Source organism: Wyeomyia smithii, chromosome 1 (genome assembly GCF_029784165.1).
Source record: "Wyeomyia smithii strain HCP4-BCI-WySm-NY-G18 chromosome 1, ASM2978416v1, whole genome shotgun sequence".
NCBI lineage: Eukaryota > Metazoa > Arthropoda > Insecta > Diptera > Culicidae > Wyeomyia > Wyeomyia smithii.
In genome coordinates, this window is record NC_073694.1 from 199,891,739 (window position 1) to 199,919,298 (window position 27,560).

A 27,560-nucleotide genomic window follows, 5' to 3' on the forward strand; every position below is an offset into this window, starting at 1 on the left:
TAGAAATAGAATTAAAAATATTTTTTTTTCAATTTTTTTTGAAAAAAACATGTTTTTGCCTGTGAAATCTACAAAAGGTAAGCTAACATTTTATGGTTGTTGTATCGTGGAGTAATAGAAATATTAATAGCTCAATTTTTGTGATGAATTTTTTTTGGACGGTTTATTTGGTGTATAGAGTCGTTGGTAATTTTGCTCTTCAAAAAGAAAAAAAACATAGAAAATCGAAAATATAAATAAAAGAAATAATAATTATTAGTATTTTTCTATACATAATAAGTCTTCAAAAGAATCATACAGATAGGTTTAATGAGTTTTAATTTTTAGCTTAAAGATAGGTATATTATGAATTTAATATCGTGAAAAACCCCAATTCTGAAAAATATACCTAAACATTGATTTGAACTTGAATAATCAGAAAACAAAATAAGTTAAAACTTAGAAAAAAAAATTTTTTTCAGATTTTTCACAGTGTATATTTAATTTAAAAACACAGTGTATATTTTATTTAAAACAGGAAAAAAAACCATCTACAACTTTGTCAGAGACACTATACCGATAGAATCAACCGTTTCGGCCCTAAAAATATTGTTTATCCTCAAAAAATGGTGGGCGATCTTACCCCGCTGTTGGGCGGGCTTACCCCGCATGAAAAAGGTCTGCACATTTTCAATGAATTTTTAAAATTAAAAAAAAAGCTGGAAATTAAACAAAAATATTCCAGTTCTTATTTTTTAAATGCGGTTATTGAATAGAAGAACCTCTTAGCGAAGAAAAAATGAAATTGCAGCCGCAACTTTTTTTTCTATAAACAGAATTGCTTATGGGGGCGGTCTTACCCCGCTTACCCCTACGGATTAATTACATCCGGATAGCGCTTGCTGTCTAAAATGTGAAATATGGCTATCTGTGTTATGAAATGAATTGCCTCGTAAAATTAATGTGTGAATTTGAATAGCGTTTTTGATAATAAGCTTATTTCTTCCACAGTGAAACTACTTATGATGAGCCGATGACATAGTCCAATGTAAATGCAAATTTCTCTGCACGTAGTTGCAATAATAATTTCCACAACTAAGTGAGATCCACTCACTCAGTGACGAAAAAAGCACCCACTTGCCAGATCATAACGACTTCGTTGAAAGACTCCGTCTACGGAGGTTTATCCCCAGCACGGTGCAGGTCAAAAAACATTCTCAAGCACAGGTTAATGATACTAGCTCACTCGTGCTGATGTCTCTCCCCCGTAATAACGAATTTTCGGTTGCACCCAAGAACTTGCACAAATTGGCTCTCAATCAACCTAAGGACGACGGTCTCCCGTCGGGCACACGGTCAATCCAATTGCCGATGCAAATTGCCATAAATATATACCACACTTTCGCTCGTCTCCCCCTCTTCACCGGTTCTTTCGTCCAAAGCGAAACGAGCGGCGACGGAACCATCGTTGCAGAATAATGCAAGTAAAAGCCAAAACCACAAGCGATTACGAGAAACCGTTATTGTTGTGCTGTAGCAAGCAAGCAAGCGAGCGAGCGCAAATGCAAAAGCCACTGCATAACCTTTCATTATCGCCTAAAGGGATGCGAAAAGCAGAAAAATAGGAAAAATAATGCTGCCGCATACACGCGCCCCTTCTTCCTCTCAGCCGGCCACAATGACCTACTGCTTCTCAATGGGAGGACCAAGCCAAAAGTACAATGGACCCCGTCGTCGGCAGTTGTGTGGAAAATCCTTGAATGCACATCCCTCGTTATTGTTCAGTCAAAGCACGGCAAGGAAACGGGACCCGAAGAGCTGAGTTCCTTTTTTTATCGGATCCTGTTGGAGCATAAAATACATAAACCTCCCGACACACTCCCGGTGTAAACAAACGACAGTTCGGAAAAGCGAACCGAACGCTATCTTCAATCCAAAGTGCATAAAATGGTTAGGTCTAGTGCCTAAGGATCGTTTGAATGCGGAACTTAGTTGCAAAAGTGTGCTTTAAAACAATTTACCCTGATCCAGTTTGATTCTGATGGAACGTGGAGGGGGGAGAAGATAAAAAAAACTACGTTCAAGGAAAATACGTTAAAACAAAGAGTCGCTAGTTGACCTGTGTAAAAGCTAAACAGGAGATGACATTCGAGAAAACCGGAACTCCGATGTTCTACAGCAGCAGAAGTGGTCCATTCCATTGTCCGGTTGGTTGTACGCAAACGCAAACAGGACACCAAACGGAACGTAATGAGCAGTTACGGAAAATAACGTGTCCGACAGCACGAGTGGCACGAACGAATGTAGGACACCGCCTGGCTCCCTTTTGATGAGAACTCGGTGTAATGAATTGAAAAGAATAAGTTTCAAGCTTGTGGGTTACCAGACGGTGGATTTCTGTGGATGATAATTGCAATCAGTAGAATGCTTGAACTTAAACAGTTAAGTTTTGTGTAGCACGACCGAGAGAAGGAAAGTGGTTCAGGGAAATGAAATAATAATAGTTTTTATCACTGCAGGTATCATGTATCACTTACTTGTATTTGGCGTACTTGTCGTTCTTAAGAATTTTCAATTTCAAATATAAATATTTTAATAGTATTTGTTAATTCGATCGTGTTACTGTGAACTTTCGACTGCTCTGATCATATATTATATATTAACTGTGTATTTTCATTTTTAATGATTAGATTAGATTTCATGATTTAAGGATTTTTAAATATGTTTTGGTGATATAAAACTTTTGGATACAGGTCGGAGTCGATTAAATAAAATAACAAAAGAAAACAATTATTTTACGTTCGTTCACTGCAAACTAGAATTTTTTTTTTTGAGGTTCGTTTATTTGGAAAAGTGAAAGTAAAGAAAAAATCTATACTCCAGATAATTGAGTCCGACCTGTGGTAGAATTTAATAATTTAGGGGCCATCCACATACCACGTGGACAGATTTTTAACGATTTTAACCCCCCCCCCCTCCGTGGACAACTGCTCATATAAATTCTAAAAAAATAGAATGGACCGTGGACATTACCCCCCCTCCCAAGCCATCCACGTGGTATGTGGATGGCCCTTTATTGATTTATTGAATCTTTAGATTCACGAATTTAGGATATGAGGATTTTTTGGTCTTAGGAGTTAAGGATTCAAAGGTTTCAGGAATCAAGAATCTAAAGTTTTTTTTGGATCTCGAACGTTTAGAATATGGGGATTTTTTGGATTATATGATGTAAGGATTTCAAGGAGGACTCAAGAGATCGAAGATATTTGTGTTCAAGAATTTAGGGATTTAAGAATTTAGAGAGATATGAATTCAAAAATTTAAGGATTGATAAAACCAAAAACCTGAGTACTTGAAAATTCAGATATTATGGGTTTTGAAATTAAAATAAACAAGGATGTACTGATTTCAGGGTTAAGGGAGAAAAGGTTTCGGGATTTTGGAACTTTAAGCTTTTTGGATTAAGAGACTTCAAGATTTCGAGATTCAATAATAAGAGAACTTGCGGATTTTTAAATTTCAAGACTGTAGTGCTTGCGGAATACAGAATTTCGGGGTTTTATAGTTTTGAGATTTTAGGTGTGCAGAATTTCGAAATGTTTGGTATTGGAGATTTTAGGATACAAAATATTTTTTAGTAATAATTAAAAATTCCAGGACTATTGGATTTTATAATTTGATGATTTATTGCCTTAAAAAAAGGATATTAAGATTTCAGAATTCTTGGATTGAAATATTTTCTGTTTTCATTACTTTAGAATTTAATACTTAAATCATTATATTCGAAAAGGAGAATTCAATTATTTCGGAATTATTATAATTTTCTATTTGGTTCGTTCAAAAAATACTCTTACCAGAATGCTGCTTTACACGAGTTGAATTATTTTCAAGGTGCAGCAGAACGAACTGAAACCGCTTTTTGAGACTCAAAAAATTAGAATATAGATATATATGTAAGTAAAGATATCTCGAAACAACTTCAGTTTTTTTTTATATTTTGCGTCAAGCTCATGGAAAAATAGATGATTCCACAATGCTCGAATTCACTGCCAAAAACGAACAGTGGCAAAGTGCAATTTCGTAATGGAAAGTTGTATCCCCACTTTTCTAGAATCTATTCTGGAACACGACGATGATGTCGATTACCGAGTACTTTTGAGTACCGAATATTAACAAAGCAGCATTTATGCTGTTAAATCGACAGACGTACGTCATCTTTTTAAGCAACTCCGCACGTTTTCTGTGAGTTATCGTAACAAATAGACAAAAAAATTAATTCTTTCTAATGAACTTTCGTACTATTTTAGATGTTCGGACTAGCCAGCAAATCTTTGATGCGTTCATAGTTTACTGAAGACTGAACAGTTCAGTGTTTCAGCAGAACGCTTCAGATGGTAGACGAGAACAGGCATACGTAGTACTCCAGCTTGAAAACCACCCAAGGCAAAAAACTTACAAACGGAAAACAAAATGCCCCCGAGAATGGCACTCAAAATTTCGATCCGCTGTCAAGCGAAGAGTCTGGCCACGGCAAAACAAACGCGCTCTATTTAAAGCTATTTTTGCAATCATCAGCTATTTCGCAGGCTCCCGGTCGGGTAAAGAAATGAAATTTAATGGTTATGAGCTGCCACATAGAGCTAGAAAAAAAAAGTGGAAAGAAAAACGCTTTGTTAGCACTCCTTGTCGTTTTTCTCGTTTCGTTTGGTTTAATTTTCCTTTTTGCCTCCTCTTGGGCAAGGTTGACTGCACACGGATAGAAGCAAATGACTTTGCGCTGTTGTGTACTTTTTTCCCGACAATTGCATCTACTAATAGTTAAAGTTACGGTTTTGACACCGTAGTGCTTTTTCACTGCAAATAATTGAGGAAGTCACGAGCAAATGATGCTGCGTTTTCTTATTTCAAAAAAGTAAGACAGGGGGGGTGAATCATGCACGAAGACATGCGAAAGTAAATCAGATTTGGAATGTCACTCGTAGACAACTTTCAGCTCTATCAGGAAAGCGTAATCTTCGAGCGGAGAAATGACCAACTCTACCATCATTGTTTCTAACGAAATTTCAGCCTTTATCTGAAGACGAGAACAAAGCCAATTAAAAATTACTACAATATGGCCACAGCGGGAGGACGGACTAAGGGCCAAGGACCTTACGCTTTGGGGCCTTTGCACTGGAACGAAATTAGAAATGAGCGAAGTAGGAATGGGTTTTCTACCTCATCCACTAGCACTAGCTTCAAATCAAAGAGTTTAACGGAACGCGACCGGATTCAGCAGCCCAATATGGTGTAAGGTGAAGTAAGGAGAATTTGATTTACGCTTTATATATTAGACGTCCATTTCAGTTTCAATCTAGATTTACGGCCTATTCGGAAGCATTATATGAAGACTGATAAGCTGTTCGTTTGCGATAATGGCTTACCCGTTGGAAGTAACGTGATGGCGTGAAGGGATTGTACTCACCTGAAAAGTAAAAAAGAGATAAAATTAATACTTGAATAAAAATTCATTTTAACTCTAACATGAACTGTATTTGAAGCATGCGCTCGAACTGATTTAAAATTGTGTTGGTAAGCTCGTATTTGTACTTTCATCTTAAATTGCTGCTAAACTTTGTTCCATCACTATACTGCCGCTATTCGTAGTCCTATGTAAAAGTCATATGTTTTCTTGTTTTTTTTTTTTTTTTTGTGGAATGGGTCCTCTTTGGCATGCTCTTCAAGAATAGCCATTAAAATCGAAGTTGTGGGGATCAAACCTTACTTCCTAATGGCTATTCTTGAAAAACATACCAAAATGGAACCATTCTCGCAAAAAAAAATAGAAAACACTCAAATTTTACATAGGACTATCATGTGAAGAGCGGCAGTATAGTATAACAAAAGCTCACAACCTTAGTTCTTCTTCGAATTGAATGGACAATGTTTGAAATCTCAAAGCACCAGGTTTTTATTTTTTCGTCTGGTGGTGTAAATTTTTTCGAAAAGACAAAATTACTGTCTACAACTTGGCCAAAGACATCAAAGCAATCAGAGAAACCTCTCTGGTTTAAAATATTTTCTCCTATTTTCCTAAAAAAATGCATTTTTCGAAAATGCGTTTTTAGGGCTTATTGTTTCAATTTTTTCTTATAAAACATTGTTTTTTCTACGGTGTATATATATGTTTTTTTAAATTACTTAATTATTATCTACAGCTATGTCGAAAATGTTAAACCGATCAAACAAACCGTTCTAGCTCTGAAAACATTTGTAATGTTCAATAGCATTTTTACATTAACCTCTTTTGAATGTTAGTCGTGAAAATGATACCTTTGCCCAATAGGAACATCTGTGCAAAGTTTCAGCCAGATCAAAAATGATCGATGAGAATTGTTGTTTTTGTTTTTGTTAGTACTCTACTACACCTTTCCCCTTTTTAGAAGAATGGTGTAACCATTTTTTTAGTATGTTACTCCAAGAATCTTTTACAATGTGGTTTACAATTTATTGCTTATGGGCAGCATCCTTTCTACATTCAATGAAATTTCGTGGGTTTGTAGGCCTTACTAAATCAATTAAATTAAAAAATTGGAAAAGTTGATAATATTAGATAATAAATAGAAGAGAAATGGAATTTCACAATACACAAAAAGTGAAAAAACTTAGCCCACAAGCTATGTGCTGCTATGGGGCCTCAAGGCAGTCCTTTGGGACCACAGATTTCATGCTTTGAATAAATAATGGTTGTAATTTCAAAGCACTAGGGCTATGATATATTTTGCCTTGTGGTGAAAATTTTTTCGATAAGAAAAAATAACTGTCTACAACTTAACCGAAGACATCATAGCAATCAAACAAAGCTCTCTGGTTTAAAATGTTTTCCCTTTTTATTAGAAAAATTTCAACTTTTTTGTTTGTCATTGTTTCCTTAAAATAATAGATATTTTGAAAATGCGTTTCAAAGGTATTTTCTTAAAAAACATTGTTTTTTATACGGTGCTTATTTTTCAAAAAATTACAAAATCATTATCCACAACTGTGTCGAAAATGTTAAACCGATCAAACAAACCATTCTGGCTCTGAAACATTTGTGATCTTCAATAAATAATAATCTTCAAAAAAAAAAAAAAACCAATAGCATACAATGACACTTTTGTCCAAAAGGAATATCTGTGCAAAGTTTCCGTCAGATCAAAAATGGTCGATTAAAATCGTTGCATTTTTTTTTTAAACTGCTCTACTACACTTTTCCCCTTTTTAGCAGAATGGTGTAACCATTTTTTTAAATATGTTACTCCAAGTTTTTTTTACAATTTAGTTAACATTTTAATTCTTATAGACGGCATCTTCTCTAAATTCAATGAAACTGTGTGGGTGTGTATGTTTTATTAAATCAACCAAATGTACTAACATTTATGAAGGGCTGAAACTTTTTTCTTCTTAATCGATATATCTGAATAATCACAAGAAAGGTAAGTGTCAAGGGATGACTTTTAAGAAATTATCTGAATTTTGTTTTTAAATTTAATTTGATATCCTACACAGAAAACAGTTATTTTAAGGGGTTATTTGGTTTCAAAAAATAATTTGGTTTTGAAATAATCGAAATTTTTTTTATTGCATTATCATCAAAATTTAAGCAAAAGAGAAAGTAAGAGCGATTTGAAGCGCGCTTCGTCAGAGCCGCATAAGCTAAACTTGAAACTTTATACGCGTTTATCTCGGAGTAGTTTTTCTCAAAAAATGACTGCCGTGTTTACGATTGCGGTTAAACTACTGAACCAATTTCTTAAATATTTTTTTCAATGTTCGTAATTAAACTCTTCTGTCGTTGAACGATCGGTTTTTGATACACGAAGTTTGGGTTTGTCAAAAAAAAATGTTTAATGCAATTTTAAGCGCTCAAAATAAGTTTGTTTTTTTTTCGGCAAACACGTTCCCGTTTGCACTGAAAATAAAATACTAATGGAAATTAACGTTCAGATATCCGGCACACTTCTAAAATAATGATATAATATGAGTTTCTCGATTTCAGTTGATTTGCTGGGTCTCTATTGTAAACACCGCAAACTTCTGCAATAAAACAGCATTTCACGGAAACGGTCATTAGTTAACAAAGAATAGGTATTTCTTATCCACAAACGTGTTTTTAGTTGCTGATCAACACAATTTTCAGAAAGTTACTACTTTTAAGCTATTAAAAAGGTACTACACGCTTAAAAATTATTCCAAACTGTGCTCTCTTTTCTCGTCCAAAAAGGTATAAAACCCCTTAACTAACATTTTTTTGTATTCATTTAAAAAAAGATTTTTTTTAGAAATGGGTTTTATATTAAAAATAATTTTTATTGGTTTTTCTCTTAAAAAATTGTTTCTTCTACGGTGATATATACACCGTCAAAAGACCGTGAAAAGACAAAATTATTATCTACAACTATGTCGGAGATGTTAAACCGATCAAATTAATTCTGGCTCTGAAAACATTTGTACAATACAATTTTTGCATAAGCCTTTTTTGAATATAAGTCATGATTCAAAAAAAAAAAAAAAAGACCAACAGCACAAAATGATACCTTTGCCCAATAGGAACATCTGTGCAAAGTTTCAGCTAGTTCATAGTGGGTCGATTGAAATGGCTGCTCTTTTTTGAAATAGCTCTACCACACCTTTCCCCTTTTCAAAAGAATGGTGTAACCAATATTTTATTTGTTACTCCAAACTTCTTTTAGAATTTTGCTCACATTTCTATTCTTACGGGCAGCATCCTCTCTAAATTAGATGAAACTGTATGGGTGTGTTGGCCTTACTAAATCAATAAAATTTAAAACGTGTAAAATTTATATTATATAATAAAATAAAGAGGAATAGAATTGCACAATATACAACAAGAGAAAAAGTTTATCCGATTATCCACAATTTCGACAGAATTTGATTTCGACTGTGTGCTTTAACTGTGTTGTATTTAGCAGCAAAAATTGCCATGAGTCAATATGACGCGAGGTAAGGTTACAAAAAACCCGTACCTAAAATGGGTTTTATGCCGATATGTGAATGGTTATGATGTTGTCATCTCTAGTCGGCTTCTTCCATTGTTACTTCATTGATACTAAGTTAGTTGTAGCTAATTAAATAAATAAATAAAAATAATGAAAAATCAAAATACATAATTTTAGATAGTTAAAAACAGCCTCTTTTGAATATAAGTATTGATTCAAAAAAAAAGATAAATAGCCCAAAATGATACCTTCGCACAATAGGAACATCTGTGCAAAGCTTCCGACAGATCAAAAATGGACGATTGAAATGGTTGCTATTTTTAAATTGCTCTACTACACCTTTCCCCTTTTTAGAGGAATGATGTAAACTTTTTTTTACATTTTTCTGCCATTTTTTACAATTTAGTATGCATTTCAATTCTTATGAGCAGCTTTTTCTTTAAATTCAATGTAACTTGGTAGGTTTGTGGGCCTTACAAATTTGAAAAATTGTAAAAAATAATATTATATAACTAGCTGACCCGGCAAACTTCGTACCGCCGCCTTGAGTTTTATTGACTGTTGTATTGCAAAAACTGAAATATCTAACTGCTGCTAAAAAACATACCTACGATATGTTTCGGCTCTGATTTGTTTTTAGTTTTTTTTCAATCCTGCGCTCGTAAAATTCTACGTTTTTATTTCATTGAACATTATGAAGCACCTTTCAACCATAATCAAATAATTTCAATACATTTCTGAAAATAAGCAGTCATTCTTTTAAATATTCTGAAGGAAATTATTACATTATTTTTTCAATTATTCAAAAGCTTGGCTTAATGCAAATATAGTAATACCCTTCTGCCTGGCCAATCTCACTGGAACAGATTTTATAAAAAACTTCAGAATTCTAAATAATTCAAGCTTAAAATTCGGAATATACGAAACATGTGAAAGTGGTCAAGGCGGTCCTAGCCACTAAATTCTATATATTCCACAATATCGGGGTCAGGGTCACGTGAATATGCGAAATAGAGCTGTCCATGTGAGAAGCATGAATACTCGGAGTTTATGCCACAAATTTTCAGTGACTGTCCTTGGGTTTTATCAATAATCATCGCGATTGCGTGACGCAAAGCAGAAAATTGCAGACGTTTAAAATTTAACAGCAAATCGGTAGGAGTAATCGAGATACGCGGGATTATTACGACTTCTCCTTTGTAGTTTCCAGTCAGAATTGTGCATCTGTTCGGTGGTAAATTTGACCTTGAATCTATAAAGTAGTTGTATTTGAAAATATTTGATTAGCATTTTTCACTCAATTGAGTGTTTAAGTTACTATACTTTATTTTTCTTTTGCTCAAGACTCGTTTGAAGACTAAGGAAACTAAGTGTGTAACTGACGATTCTGAGATATATGGGGTGTCGAACGTCAGCGCATTTCGAGCTCGTCTTGTTCTTAAGCGATCAACTTTCCTTCGGGACTCGTAGATTTCCTGACTTTCTAATATTCTATCTTCAGTGTTGCGTAGCCTGACACTCTTATTGACCTGCTACTACTCGTGTCTTAATTCGCAAAACTGGAACAAAAACAACGAATTTAATTTTAATTCAACGGCATGTTAAGTATTTGAACATTCCACTTACAACAACTTCATCTGAACAAAAAACATTTCGACCACAGCAGAAATTTGTCAAAGTCAACTGGAAGATATGCAAGAATCAGTTTGATCATGAAGATTAGGGAACATTCCTTTTATAAAATACCCTTAGCGGCATCTTCGCTTGAAAGCATTCCCACTACATGTGGAAGAAAATTAATCGAAACCAACTGAAATCAGTATTAATACTCCTCAGAATTCTTGCAAAAACACATTATTATTTTTAATCTATTATGTTTATTACGTATCGACAGTGTTTTCCTCTTTCTTGACAAACAGTCACAGCACAAATTAACTGAAAGCGACGTTGAATTTAAGTGGCATCAACAGAAACCAATACGAAAATCGCATAGAACTATTCCATAAAATATTTAAAAAAATTAAGGCTATCGTTTAGGTACGCCCCGGTGATGAAAACTTGTGTCGATATTTCCGATCAAAGGCAACAAAAAATCGTTATTTACTAAAACTCACAGAAAACCTCTCAGAATCTCAGAAGGGCGGGAAATATCAAGGGTTGGTTTTTAACGTTTTATAACTTTTCCAGTTGATTTTCGTTATTGCCATGGCATAGTGACAATATGGTTTTGTCCTGAACAAAAATTCTCGCAAAACCTAATGGCCAACCATTTTTCGGGTATCTTTTTTGGTTTTTTGAGAAGCAAAAACTACACGTTTCTTTTACCAGCTAACAGAATCATTGCAGCATGGGCAAATGTTTAGATCATTGACAGTCAGTGTGCATTTTAGAGAAAATTGAACAGATTGATTAGATCCGAGCAATGGTAAATTAAATCATCGCACATGTAGTGTTATTCTTGTTCTTTCTTTTCATTTATCAGATAAATTAAACGATTATATGCAACTTTGCTCAAAGCCACGTTGAGAGTATTCACATGCATGTCGAGTTTGCTGCTACCATGCTATAGCGCTTTTGCATAGAAAAGGTGTAGTAGGCAGCGAAAACGAATATCACCTAATACGTGAAACAATAACAGGTGCTTGTTTACTCAACTACGACGCCTCAATAACGACGCTACAACAACTTGTCAACCGGTCATAGCCTACAATCATAGTAATCTAATGACGTTGTTCTTGGAGTAAAAGGCGGGAAAAACCGAAAATATATTTCAATTTTTTTCTAACTTTATCAGTTGATTATTGTTATTTTTTTGGCCTATTAACTCGTCGAAGATGAAGACAAAGCAAAAACAAAAAGAATCATTCAAATCCGTTGATTCTACTTCGAGTAAAACGCCGTTATACAGACACCAACTTATTTTTATTTAATAGAAGATAAGTAGAAGAGAAATAGAATTGCACAATACACAACATGTGAAAAAACTTATCCGATTACCCACACTTTCGACAAAATTTGATCTCGACGGTGTGATTTAATTGTGTTGTATTCAACAGCAAAAACCGCCATGCGTCAAAATCCTCGAGGTAAGGTTACAAAGTCAAAACAAATAATTTTAAATAGTTCAAAAACAGTTTTAGTTCTGGTGGTTTGATTCCCCCCATTTATTACGTATCCAAAATGGTATCAGCTCTGCTGGATTGATGTCTTGCTCACAACGAAATGCAAAATCTAATAGCGCATCTGTGAAATGGTTAACAGTTTCAACATAGCATTGATAGCGTTAATAAAACGTAATATTATTACACCTTTTCGCCCTTTATTTTATCTAAATTCAAACCAAACACAAAACGGGACCCAGTCAACGGACTTACTCAACGCCCATGAGGCAACGATTTAAAAAAGGGATATTTCCAGTTGGGTTATTCTGCTGCCAAAGAAAATTGTGATACAAAGCGCTTCTGGAATGCTCTCTCAGCATTACCAGCGACATGATAAGCGCTAGGGCTGTATCTATTTTACAATATTATCCTTCGTGTCTAGACAGACGCTCGCTCCCGAAACAGTTCACCGACGATGGGTTCATCGATGATTACCCTTCCACCAGCGCGAGCGTGATACTGAATTTTGCTTCTGTCGCAATTTTAGGATTGAAAATTACGATTGTTCATAGTTGACGGACCTGCTGAAATATTTACCACAATTTGTTCGAATTGCACGTACACAAATTGCTAGTGTTAACCAACAGCAAATTTTCACACCCGCCGACAGAAAGTTCATCGGGTTTTGTAATGTCAACTGTTCCCCAGTGCTGGAGGTCACGTTCGGGTCGTGACTGCGGCACGGCCAGGAATTACACGGAAACTTATCTCTCAGTGTAACATTGTTTAATTTAGTGACTGCACTGCGGTCCACTCCGGAATCCAGTTCAAATTAGACGCTTACATGTTGCTGTGGTTATTTTTGAACATCAACATAAAAAAACATAGTTTACTTTTAGGCACTTGAAATATCATGAAGCAGTTTTTTTTTGCTCTTAATTCGAAAACACTCTAGAACAGGAAATAAAATACCTTTCAAACACCTGCCGCTCCAACCTTCGTAATATTTTTGTATATGGTAGCAGCGATTGCTCTAGCATGCAATGCATAAATGCATTTCGAATATTTCCCGCGCGCGCGAGAACCCCTACTCACCAGCTGCAGCGGGCTGGAAGAACTCATGAAATGTTAGTCAGTTGTGCTACGGCCAGAATGTTAATTGGATTTTGTGTGCAGCTTCACCGATGCAGGCTCAGGTTGAAATTTTATCCAACGTGTGGGCAAACGGAGAAAAAAGGAGGGCGTTCGAGTGTTTTTTTATCGCTCCAGCCGAAAATGCAATCTTGTTTACATGTACGAAACCAGGACTTTACCGCGTTGAATTTTTAGTTAAGCAAACTCTTTTCCCGAGGTTAGTAGTGGAATTTTTACTTATTAAAATTCTGAGAATAAAAACGCTTTGTTTCGGTGCAAACTGAGAGTTCTTATCGCATTGAAATTCATTGCCGTACAATAATATTTTCCTAACAAGCACCGAGGGAAGGGTGGAGTATCAAAAATTTAATTGTCAATCATTTTCCGGACAGCTGTCGCTCTGGTTCAACGGCGGTCTAGCTTCAATCGGAACATAAACCAAACCATCTGCGCTGCCACAAATGCTAATGGACCGCCCTGGTTTCGGTGGTTGTGTATCTAATTCCATTGTAGTCGCAATTGATGGAGGTTCTCCCCCGGTAAAAGCGGGACGCCACAACATGGGGCCGTTTCGATGTCATCGCTTAGAGCAGCCGTTTCAAAGTTTTATATTGTTGCCATTGTCAAATGACTTTTCGACGCCTGAACAGCTTTCATTCCGGGTGGCACCGTTTGTTAACTTGGAAGTGTGATAAAATAGCGATAAAATTTAACAATCAAAACCAGAGAGAGAGTCAGCAAAGTTTTAAATCAGATTGTCGAGCCTGACAAATCCTGCTTGAAGTGACCAAAAGACTGCTCCAAATCAAAATTCATTACAAAATTGAACATATCCACTCAACTGACTTTATCGGATTGAAGGCTTTACAGGTTTCAGGTTATAACGATGGTTTTTTTTTTGCTGGTGGCTTTCCTTAGAGAGGTTTTTTCCTCTAACAGGGGGAAGGTGTAACATCATTACCCTTATCAGTCCGCCAGCCAGATAACACGCACGGCCGTGAGACTGTTCCATTTCTCCTTGCCGGGAACATTATGCAGGCAGTCGAAACGGGTAAAAATAAAAGACCGCCGCGAGGAGATTTTACGAAGTTGTACTTTAATTTTTTTTTGCTTGCGCACGAAATTCGATGCGGGTCTCGGGGATTTTGGTCCGTGCGTATACTGATTCCGAAGGGGGGCTTTCTGTTGCTCCGCCAGGGTGGCACAGATTGACACAGCGACGAAAGTTGTAAATTGATTTGGGCGTTGTCCGTTGGGGAAAAAACCGGTTTGCATAATGGGTTGCCGAAACCCCTTTGAGCGTGTCGGAATGAAATGGCTAACGGTCCCATCGCGACACCGGCTAGCGTTCCTTTGTTACACAGATTTGGTAAAATTGCGGAATATTTTTCAGCAATAATATGCTGGATTTAGCAACAATTACTATCCAAAAAATGCCCCGTTGAGAAAATTCAAGTAAACCCTTCTTTTTGTTAGTCAAAAAGGGGAAATGATTCCGTCCAACAGCTTCCACCTATATGCACGAGGTATGGTTTCTTATCAATCAAAATTCTCTTCCTTTATTGCTTGCACACTTCCAACAAACAAACCACCGACGATGAGGACGTCGAGAACGACACGGGTGTGGTCCATCAAAACCATATTCTGTCCGACGTTCGATCTTCTCCCGCGCCCGTAGGGGGCCTTGATGACGAACAAAAGGCATCATAGGACATAAAATTCCAATGAAAATCCACCTCCAGTAGATCAAGCGACGCCATCCTCGTCATTCCAAGAAGCCACTTATCAAGCGCACTGGGAAGAAGAATAACACCTGCAGCACCGGTTCAACACAAGACGAGCTCCAGCAATGAGTTTGTGTGTGCATGTGTGTGGGTGCGAAAAGGGACCAGAGATCTGTCGGGTCACGTTTCTATGCCGGCAAATATCACACGACAAACCGACGGACGGACGTACGGACAGACGGTTGGACGGGGCACATAAATATTCATCATCGTTATGCGACCTTCCGTTATTCTTCCACCTCGTTGATTCAAAGGATCGCACGCACATGCAAACACCTACACATCCACACACAACCGGCGCACGGCAGAACAACAGATTCGGTTGTGTTGATGTCGTTATAAATGAAAACATGATGACATTTATGGTGTTTATTTGTTTAGGTCGGAAAATCCTAACGGTTCCCGGGGCGAAAATTATCTTCCGGGGGCAGGTTTTTATTGCCAAACCGCATGATAACTCCGAGTCTCTTTCACACACACACACCCGCACAGTGAAAGAGGGGGAAAAAAGTTCGATGGGACAGTGTTATTATTCAATTTATCATCTCGATCGAAGTGTGTCTTAACCTGCTCGGGTTGAAGTTCACGTCCGTCGAAAGGCGGAACACAGCCCCCAACTGTGAGCTGCGAGCGGTCGACATCAAACGGCCCGAGACAATTTATTGAGTCTGCAATGGGGTCTAATCTGGGGCAATAATTTTTACTTTATCGACGTCGTTTGATCTCGGTTAGTTGCTATGTTTGATCATAGTGACAGATATTCATACACATTCCTGGTTCCGTTGTCCCCGGGCATAAATCAGGGGACACTGCGGAAGACCACGTAGGCGCAAGGCTGGAAGTGAAGCGGTATCCTTGGTGATCGATAGTTGCCGCATTCTTATGTTCGCTCCGGGAGAGCTGGACAAAATGGAAGCTGTATGCGAAGGAGATTTACACTTCGCTTGAGCTGTGATTGCTGTGGCGAGGGCGGAATAAATCGATGCCTATTACGTAGAGTAGGGCTGGCTTATATTGCAATCGACGTTCAATTTCTAGTTTTCACGTTAAAGATAAAATATTACTATGTGCATTTTCGGCCTTGAACCCATAGCAAGCTTGCAAAAACATTAAAAGGCCGCAGAGTAATTGCTCTGCGGGTTCGTCGCTACTATGTTACGGGAAAACTTCATTTATGTCTCTGGAGCCTTTACGCATTTCCAAGCTGGCCAAGGATACCAAACGATACAGAATGTAAGCCAAATTGTAAAAGATTCTGGAAGTAAAATATGAAATAATGGTTACAGCATTTTTTTTTTTTGAAAAGGGGAAAGGTGTGGTAGTATAGATGAAGAAAAAAAAGGTGTGGTAGAGCAATTTCTAAAAAAGACCAACCGACCTTTTTTGATCTAGGTGAAACTTTTCACAGATGTTCCCATCGAGTAAAGATGTCATTTTGTGGTATTGGTATTTTTTTTTTGAATCACGACTAATATTCAAAACAGGTTTATATAAAATGGTATTGAAGGTTACACAAGTTTTTAGAGTCAGAACGGTTTGTTTGATCGGTTTAACATCTTCGACACACGGCCATACGGCATCACCCGCTGGGAATGGATTAAAAACGCGTTTTCAAAAAATCCTTTTTTAATAAAAACAAATAGTTAAATAACGATGGCTGTCCGATCATGAAAAAATAAAAATCAAAAAATTTTTAATTTCCTCAAAAAAGAAAAGGTATTTCAAACCAAAAAAGTTGTCCTATGTGAAAAGAATACACAAAAAAATGAGAAAAAACTACAAAAACATTTTATGAAACTAATTACATTTTTACATTTTAAGTTGTACAGAAGGCAATTGGCCAACACACCACACCGGAGACATCAGAGATTGCGGATTCGAGTCACGTCTGGACGAGGGAAATTTTTTTTAAGTCTAAAGCATACCTGAAATAAATGTTACGAAAATTTCACTGTTTGAATAAGTGATTTTTCCCTACGAAAATAACTCAATGTTAGCTCCTAGACATTGATGATTATTGAAAAAAAAAAATGAAAATTTAAAAACAAAATTCAAGTTTTATATACAGTGTATATTTTTGCTGGGAAGACAAGAATATTACCTACAATTTTGCCGAAAACACTTTACTAATCAAATTGATTTAAGAGTTTTATATTTCATTTAATTATTTTTATTTACGTTGGTTGTTTTTATTTTAATTTTTTTAATTACGTTGGTTAACTGATGAAACTTTGTACAAATTTTCGAATGAAGAACATATGATTTTTCCCCATGATGTCAGTCAGAAAACTGGGCGCAAGAGGAACAAAAAACTAGACGCAATACGAACAAAAATTACACAGGTGTGGCCCTGAAGCTCAAACCGAAAAAATGAAATGTTATAGGTTTTTAACCATTCCTGTGAATTTTGATGCCACAAGCCACCAATATTTTTTCAGATACTTAAATGAGTTCTTTCGTAAACATAACATGGAAGCGACGAACCCGGCAAGAAATTACTATGCGATACTTTGATGTAAGTTGACGCGTTTTGACAATGGCTGGAGGTACCAAATGTCACAGGAATTGTTAAAAAGTTATAACATTCCTAGGATCACTTTTTTGAGCTTCAAAGCAGCATTATTTCACTTTTGTCAATCAGTGTTATTTCTGAAATTTTCGGAAAAAAATTTACTAAAAAATACTGAAAAAAATTATTCGAGATCCTACATTGACGAAAGTTAATTTTCAAAACAAAAAGTGATGTGAATTTTAGGCAACTAAATTGTTTATCTGAAAAACTTATTTTGAAAAAAAAAACCTGAGATGATTGATTTACTTTAAGATTTTTTTTCAGTGTAGGATCTTTAGTTTGAATTTTTTTAAGTATTTTTAAATAAAAATTCAGACAATTTATAAGAAGCCATTCATTGCTTTTTTCTTTCATTTCTTATCATTATTAAGATATATCGATTTGGAAGAAAAAAATTCAGCCCTTCGAAAATGTTAGTTCAAATTAAATTTTGAAACTACTAGTATGCTAATGTAGTTGATTCAATAAGACCAAAGTTTCATTGAAATTAGAGAGGATGCTGCCTGTATGAATTAAAATGTAAGTCAAATTGTAAAAGATTATTGGAGTAACATACACCATTCTTTTGAATAGGGGAAAGGTGTAGTATAGCAATTCAAAAAAGGAGCAACCCTTTCAATCGAATATTTTATAAATGGCTGAAGCTTTGCACAGATTTTCTTATTGGATTAAAGCGTCATTTTGAGCTACTGGTATTTTTTTTTCAATCACGACTGACGTTCATAAGAGGTTTATGTATAAATAGTATTGAAGACTACAAATGTTTTTATAGCCAGAAGGGTTTGTTCGATCGGTTTAGCATCTTCGACACAGTTGTATATAATAATTTTGTTTCTATGGAATATACACCGTAGAAGAAACCTTTTTTTTTTAGAACTATTAATTTTCTTAAAAATTCATTAATGATAGTTTGAGTCAAATGATATGATTCGTTATGCACGGTGGGGGAAAGTTATCTTTAATATTTTAAGTGATATTTGTCGATGATTGACAGCTTGTATTCAGGCGCATATATGAGAGAGAGTCGTCCATGGCAGTCCTATTGTGGAAGTCATATACAAGCGTGAACTGTTTTACGATTCAGTTTCACACCGTTTACCTTGCGATGTGCGATGTGTTCATCTTTCTCATGGTTGATAGCAATCTTGCTATTTTCAAAGGGTTAGTGTATATTTTCCTTTTGTAAAGAATTCTAAACTAAATCTTTGAGAGTTTCTCGAGGAGTAAGTCAATTTTTAGTTTGAGATCGAATTTAGGAAAATGTTTTGGCTCAGATGCGGGTTTGCATTTTCATAATTTTTCAGGCTTTGAATACATGGAATTTTGCAAGTTTTTCAATTTTAATAAATAGTTTTTGCGTCAGCAAGTTCCTGGCTAACCCCTTCAATCCAACTCCGTAGTACTTATGGGAGTGTCACTAAGTCGGTGGCCTCTCATCAAGTAAGTATTACATCATCAATATTCTTTCTAATATCCCAAAGCTACGGTAAAGATGGGCGTGGCCAACAATGATGACTATCGGGCCTTCTTCATCTCAGATTGGTTCAAATGTTACTCCCAAACATTGTACCTTATACAATCCGAGTGGAAGCGTTAGTCAACAGTCTGCAATCTACGAAATACACCGTGCTCACGCTTAGCTAAAAAAATATTTTTTCAAAAAAATCCTCTTTTTCAATGAAAACAAGAAAATGTTAATTTAATAATGATAAAAAAATAAAATGTCAAAATTAAAAAAAAAAAAAGGCATTTAAAACCAGAAAGGTTTATTTGAATGCCTTCGGCCAAGTTGTTGACAGTAGTTTTGTCCTTTTGGAAAAAGATGTACCGTAAGACAAAAATATGAGAAAAAACTGCTAAAATATTACTATAAATCAAATATCTCAAAAATCTCACTTTGCAAAGAACTGAATTTTTCCTACGAAAACAACTCAATGTTAGCTAATCATTGATAATTACTAAATAAAAAAAAATTTAAAACTGAAAGAAAAATTCAACTTTTTTTTACAGTGTGTAATTTTCCTGGGAAGTCTTAAATATTATATAAAATTTTGCCGAAAATAATTTTTAGCTAACTTTTGCTTATTTTCTTTAAAAAAGAAAACAAAAATTATTTTTTCAAATGAATAATGAATAATATATAAAAATATCATTTGAAACATTGTTCCTCCTCTCTTGGGGACCGTTCGCTCGATCGTCTTATTGTCAAAGAATAAATTGTATAATATTGGTCATAATACAGTTCAATGAACTAATGGTTTTCGCTAGAGAACCAGGGACAAATTAAAAAAAACGTGTATTTTCCTGAATATTAAAAATTTTTCAAACTTCCATTCAAAATAACTCGAACCACCAAGAACTTTTCGGTTTTCAATGACTATCTGAATCTTTCAAAATCATTAGAAAACAAAAGTTTTGTAAAATGTTGAAATTAGAAATATATTGATCTTCCATAGAAAATTTGATTTTTATTTCTCCATTCCAGACTTTTTTTTAAAAGTTGCTAGTATTTATTTACAAATTTTTTGTTCAAAAAAAATTTTTTTCGGCGGTGTATATTCTTTTTATAAGACATAATCAATTCCTTTCAACTCATACTCAGTCAGTTTTTCTATACAACCAATCAAATCCAGAATGCCGAAATTTATAATTGATACTGAATAAGGTCTTATTTTATTAGAAAAAAAAGTATCACAAATTAGTCTGACGCAGCATATACTTTTGCACCGCTCGACACGGACCGCAATTTCTTGCAGTCCAGTATCTTTACATCCGGTAAAGCAGTATTTTTGAAGCAGTCGATGTCACTTTTCAAACCTATGACACCGTCAATTTCTACGTCTCGTGCAGGTACATATAAGCGATACTTCCGAGTAGAGAGCTCGGAATAAGCTATATTGTTGTCTTGTTTCAAGTCATTGACCATGGCACGGAGCTTGTTCGGTCGCCTGAGCTTTTGAAATTCTGTCACTGCGCTGTAACCGTCTGTAAATAACCAGAGGAGCTGCCAATATCCGAATGAAGACTGGCGTCAGGGATGAAAAAAAACGAGGACAGTGATCAGGAGGGAAAAACAGGGAAAAACATTTTTTTTAATCACCAAAGTTAAATGAAATTGATTCTAAATTAACCCAATTCTCTAAAAAAAACGCTCTTAGAGACCGGAATAATAACAAAGGTTATGATTCCTGTTTTATGGAAAAAATCGTATAAAAACACATTTGAATGTTGGAGAATTGATGATTTTACCATAAAGAATTTGAGCTTTTCTACCAAATTAAGTAGCAAAAATGATGAAAAAAACTGAAAAATCCCGAATGGAAAAATTATACAATAATGCTGATTTAGGCTTATCATTGTTTGAAGAATCCTTATGTAAAAAACAACAATAGAACTGGCCTCCCAATCAGAATAATATTACACGAATACTGCTTACTTTATCTTACTTTATCTATTCTATTGCTCTTATAGCCAAACGCGTTTCTGTATCCTGGAATGACTACAAATTATAGAAAAACACTCCTGAAAACCAGAGCCCAAAAGTAACCTAAAACGCCGAGATCAGAAAGAAAAATGCAACACCACTTTAGTATCTGTCGTAAAGGTAAAAAAGGTCAAAAAGGTTTTCGATTAATGCCAACCCTTTTTCTATTACTCAAGCTGGAAGAAATAATTCAAAATTATCCCTAAGCTTTAATAAAAAAATCTTCTACAAGCCGTAGAATAGAATTTTAAATTGAATATTTGAATTATTTCAAAAACTACAATTGATGAAAAAAAAACTTAATACTGATTCAGGAACACAGATTCGTCAACGTAACACAAACGAGTTTGACGGAGCACATACTTTTGTACCGCTCAACACGGACCGCAATTTCTTGCAGTCCATCGGGTTAAGCAGTATACGTGATACTCCGAGCAGCGAGCTCGGAACTAGCTATATCGTTGACCTGTTTCAGATCAGTGACCACGACACAGAGCTTGGTCGATCTGACCTTCGAATTTTCGGTCCTACTTGAACCGAAAGTAGACAACCAGTGGACCTTTCAATCCAAGTGAATAAAACCTGACGGGGGGACTGAAACAGGTACAGAAAAGAAGTGTGCAGGAGCTCATAGAATTGAGATCAACCAACTTAATCTTAGGTCCTAAATTCTTAGATCCTAAATTCAAATGAGAACCGTCGACATTTCTTGAATTAACCTACTAGTGCCCAAATTAATTTTTAGACGGACTTCGAGAAAATCAGTATAAAGCTTTATAAATATTTTCTTCTTATTTAAGCTTTTTGAAGGTTCAACTAAATGGCGTCTAAAGGCGGCACTGGGCACTAGAGGGTTTAATTAAATGCCAATATCTTGAATTTAGTCGAAAATAAAATTTGTAAAAAATAAACTATGCAAAATCAGAAAAATATGCAAAATATTTCATGAAATAAAAATCGCTGAAGGCAAACGCTAGAGTATTTTTCTTTTACTAAAAGGCAGAAAAATTGGAATGAATCAACATTGAAAACTAGGTTCTTCTAGGATTTTTTTCTAGGGCTCATCTAATGTCAGTCGGTTTTTTAACAAATGAAGTAGCAAAAATAACGAAACCACCTTCAAAATCCATGAAGGCGATATGAAAAATTAGTGTTTATTAATTATTCGGCCAATCTTCTACTACCTATCTTGAGAATAGCTGTTAAGGTTTGCAAAATATTATATCTAAAATATGCAAAAAATTAGTTATCTGTGTCGATTTTGACATCGAAAAAAAAATTAAGAAAAACAATTTTTTTTACACCACTGATGAGCAGATTCTCTTAAGTAGAGCTGATAAAATTCTCGTTGAAATAAAAAACAAGTATTTGAAAACCTGTAGTATAAGTTAAATCAGTTTTCTTTCTCCTTCTACTCCAATCACCCTTCGTCCGTTTTTGTTCTAATGGAACCAAAAAGTGGTTGAAGCAACTATAAAAACTGCCACACTCAAAATTTGTGGATTTCGAAATCAAAAAATCATCCACGAAGTTCAGGTGTTCTGTCTTGAAATCATCACTTTATATAAAGACTCTGTGAAGTTTTAACCACAGATGCATGTTACTGGCATTTAAACTTGTCACTTTACCTTACAATGAAACCGAAAACGGTGAAAAAATCCATATGAGATTAAAAAAGTACATAGTGAGACAAAATTTTTACTTGCTCAGCAAGAAAAGAAATTTAAATCCATCAGTCTTACATCACATATGTACGTTTGTGAGGGTGCGAACGTACGCAAAAACTTTCCCAACACCAAACATGCAAACTCATCAGGGCAAATCCCTTCTCAATGGCCTACTCATGGCTCAATGAGCAAACAGCAGCTGCTGCCTATATGTATGTGCTCCAACGAAACAAACCAGCACCAGAGACAGGGACCGGACGCACCGCATCGCATTGCAAGAAAAGCTATTCCCATTGGTCCATTGTTTTGATTTATGGCATCATATTTTCCTTTCAATCTCCCTCCCTCCCTGTGTCCCGGTGGAAGACAACCGTAGAGACTGAAGACGTTTTCCGGACGGTACAACCAAACGCCCACCGGAATGCTAATAAAACCCGATTATCCCCTCCCTGAAGCGTGCTCCGAAAACTGGTTGCGCTGTTTTTCGAGCTGGATGGGTCGACGGTCGAAGGGCAAAAATCGCTCGGGTGCAAAACAACCGCTTGTTTGCCGGTATCGGAATATTCATTGGTGCTGTCAAAGGTAGGGGTACCAAGTTTGTTCCGAAATTTTTTTTTTGAAAAAAAATCTGCTTTAATTTAAAATCAGCAGCGAGACCGAAAAATCTCATCCTCGTGTGCTAATGTGAAGTAAGAAAAAAAAGCAGTGATGCCTACAATCCAATTAAGTTCCTGCAAAATTTGTGTCCACTTGAGCGCAGAACAAACCGCAGACTGCATGCCAAAGTAGGCACTTCAACTTCACAAGACAAACTGCATCCGCTCCAATTATCTCGCAAACACACTCCCGGCGACGTTTTCGAGCCGAGCTCGGTCCGTTTGTGAAATGAATTTTAATCAAGGGTACTTAAAACTATGCAGAAATTCTTCCATTCCACAGCCAGGAAGGAATTCCCATCCCAAGCTACTCAGCGACAAACAGCAAACATAACTTACTTCACCTTACCGGACAATAGTTGAAGTAAAAAGTTTACAACAACTCTCACCATCTCCCCTCCAGAGTATCACACGATAGACTACCATTTTTGTAAAATTTATCGTTCACCAGCCAACGCAAACGCTGGCTGGATCTAAGAGATAGTACTCTTTTAATTAAGCCAACCAGCAATTAAAAGCTGTTTTACGCCTTTGCTGCTGTCAGCCAAACCATTCTGCATTCCAGCTTTCCCATCACTAGCTTCAGAAACGCGCGGACAATTTTCCATTACTACACCACTGTGAGTTATGTGCCCCAACACTGTGCAAAACCTACGACCGGCAAAGATGTTGTACCCATCCTGAAATCTGCTCCTTCCTTTCATTCCACTTTTTCGAACTGTGCCAATATGCGAGAGAGAGAGAGCTATGCGAAAAATTTATCATTGTTTTATTCATAGCTGAGCGACGGCAACCACAAAGCTAGGAAAATGCGACGACGCATTTTGTTCGGGAGTACGGACTGATCCCGGCTGGGCTGCGCAAATGCTCATTTGCATTCCGAAGAAATGCTCCGAGGAAAAGCTTAAACGAGTTCGCGATATACAGAAAGTAGTTGTTGTTCACGGGCTGGGGATTCTACTGGTTCGAACTTTGTCCACGACGCGTACTGGCAGTAAAATATTGCTCGCGACAATGAGTTTGATCTGGTTGCTAGGGGTAAATGTTGTGGAATCATTTCAAGCGGAATGATTAATTGTGAAAAGCTGTTGTAAAAATAGTTGCACTAATTAGGTAGAGAATAATTTAGAGCTAGATTAATAAGTCTTGCTTATTTTGTAAAACAAACTTGCCAAAATCATACAATTAATTAGCGTCAAAACGACTAACCGACTGTATTATAAATTTTCCTTTGTAATTTTGCATCCGATTATACTTTACTACTTGGTTTTTGATTTGTCTCTTTTGTTGTTTCAATACCATTTTCGTTCGCTTTTCAATATTTTTTATGCATTTTTATGCTTCGGTGTCAATTTAATGACTAAATCAATTAATGATAACATTTTTGTTATTTTTTTTTTTCGCTCCGAGAATCATTCGTGCTCACGACTTTTATAAGAGTTCAGTATATTGTTTCAGTAAACTAATGCTGTGTTATTTTTCGTTTGTCTATTTGATCATTTCTGGGTCAAAATCGTATCATTTTCATCATTTTCAGTTCATTCATTTTATCTTTATTGAGTTCGGAAATTTTTTCTATATTTAATGTCTTTTCTGCCCTGATTTTTGTGTCATTTTTTAGTCACTGCCTCCAATAATGTTGCCGAGATGTCTCTTTTTTTATTTGATTTGTTACCACTACACCACTACACCTATCCACTACAAGCAAATTATATTTTTATGTATATATTTATTCATTTATTAATACATGTAGAGAAAGAGTTATCCCTTATTTTAATTCTACAAACATATATATCTTATTTTGTTTGATTCAGTTTTAGTACGTAATTTCCAGTTCAACATTTATTAAAATAGAATGTGGTGTGAACAATAATAACTCCGATTGTAGAATTATAAAAAGAGATATTTGATGTTATTTTATATTCGTTTTAAATCGAATTATCTCGTTTATTATTATCAGTTTACACTGGGGTCGCTTTTTACGCGGTTGATTGTACTGCATTTAAAAAATTAGATTAGATATACTTATACCAAACTTATTTGATACCGCGTACGCGTAATCATCCGAATCGAGTGAAAATAAGCCGTGTAATTGTTAAAAATTCCCGTGTACAAAAAAGCATAAAAACAACCCGCGTAAAAAGCGACCCCAGTGTATTTAAATTTCCTCTTCATTTATTTAATTTATAATCTTATTGTTCTTGTACCGTATTAATTTTATCTTTACAGTTGAATTTTATTTTTGACACCTGTTTTGTATCATATTATACTCCACACATGTATGATTTGTGTGTGTGTGTGTGTTTTATATTTATTTAATTTCATTTAATCATTGTTTCAAAAAATTTTATGTTATGTCGTTATTCTTGTTACTCATTTTTTCAGATGTTGTTGTTTAATTTTTTTTTAAATTTCCGAATTTTATTTCTTAATCATACACTCTTGAGTTTTGCAACCTTCTATGTCCTCGTTGATAGTTCCCTTTATATTTGTGATTTCTCGTCTTCTCCGTAATGTGTATTTTCTTCTAGTTGTTTTACTTCTGTTCTGAATTATTGACATAACGTTATTTCATTTGGTTTTCACTTTTCACTTCTTAAACCTATTAATTTTGTAAAGAATTGAATTATAGATGGGAATTAATCATGCTTATGTAAATCATACTGAAATAAGGCTTATGAATTTGGCTCTTAAGAATTTTGCTTATGCTTTGATAGAACATTCTGTTTCATTTAACGTTTTTATTATAATAAAATAACTTGACTTGGTTTTCCTCTTTATTACTTCTGAAAATTCTCCTCGTTATTTTAAAATTTCTGTTGTCTTCTTTATGACTATTATGTCTCCTTTATGTCTGATTTTTTCAGTTCTGAAAATTTAGTTTGTGTTCTGTCTGAATACATTTGATTATTATTTTTAACATACTTTCAGTTGATGTCTTTTGCTTTATGTCTGATTTTTTCAGTTCTGAAAATTTAGTTTGTGTTCTGTCTGAATACATTTGATTATTATTTTTAACATACTTTCAGTTGATGTCTTTTGCTGTTTTTATGCAATTTTATTTTTCACTGCTTTTACACACAAGTTGTAGCCTTCCTTTCATTTTTTTATGAAATTTCCCATATAATTTCAACTTGTTCACTTGTTGAATCTTTTCAATAACTCTTCGTCCGTTTTACTTGATCTTTTTCTGTCTGCTTCATTTTTGATTCTCATATAATATCTGCTCATTTTATCTTAGATCAATTTTTGTGATGTCGTTATTCGTCCGTATAGTTTCACTAATTTTAATATGCATCTAAGTTTTACTTCTTCACTATTAACCTTTTCTACCCTTCGTTTATTATTCTACGTATGTTTCTGTTTTCTTCTTCATTTTTGTTCTCTCTCTTACTTTCCCTTTTTTTTCTTCCATTTCTCTAGTCTCTCTTTCTCTCTCCCACTCCTCTTTCGCTTTTCTCTCTCCCTTTCTTCTCCTCACTCTTTTTTTTTCTTCTTCATCTTCTTTTCCTTCTTCTGCTCCTTCTCCTTCTCTTTCACCTTCTCATTCTCCTTCTCCTTCTCCTTCTCTTTCACCTTCTCATTCTCCTTCTCCTTCTCCTTCTCCTTCTCCTTCTCCTTCTCCTTCTCCTTCTCCTTCTCCTTCTCCTTCTCCTTCTCATTCTCCTTCTCCTTCTCCTTCTCCTTCTCCTTCTCCTTCTCCTTCTCCTTCTCCTTCTCCTTCTCCTTCTCCTTCTCCTTCTCCTTCTCCTTCTCCTTCTCCTTCTCCTTCTCCTTCTCCTTCTCCTTCTCCTTCTCCTTCTCCTTCTCCTTCTCCTTCTCCTTCTCTTTCTCTTCTCTTTCCCTTCTCTTTTACCTTCTCATTCTCCTTCTCCTTCTCCTTCTCCTTCTCCTTCTCCTTCTCCTTCTCCTTCTCCTTCTCCTTCTCCTTCTCCTTCTCCTTCTCCTTCTCCTTCTCCTTCTCCTTCTCCTTCTCCTTCTCCTTCTCCTTCTCCTTCTCCTTCTCCTTCTCCTTCTCCTTCTCCTTCTCCTTCTCCTTCTCCTTCTCCTTCTCCTTCTCATTCTCCTTCTCCTTCTCCTTCTCCTTCTTCTTCTCCTTTTCCCTTTCCTTTTCCTTTTCCTTTTCCTTTTCCTTTTCCTTCTCCTTCTCCTTCTCCTTCTCTTCTCCTTCTCCTTCTCCTTCTCCTTCTCCTTCTCCTTCTCCT

At 35.5% G+C, this 27,560-nt stretch overlaps 2 protein-coding genes across 19 annotated transcripts in view; both read right to left on the reverse strand.

Annotated features, from left to right (window-relative positions):
- The window catches only part of LOC129718965 (peripheral plasma membrane protein CASK), a 692,936-nt gene that overhangs the window by 193,092 nt on the left and 472,284 nt on the right, over positions 1-27,560 (reverse strand). The gene's annotated exons all lie outside the window — the stretch shown is intronic.
- LOC129718967 (uncharacterized) overlaps positions 1-27,560 on the reverse strand; it is a 296,333-nt gene that overhangs the window by 74,368 nt on the left and 194,405 nt on the right. The gene's annotated exons all lie outside the window — the stretch shown is intronic.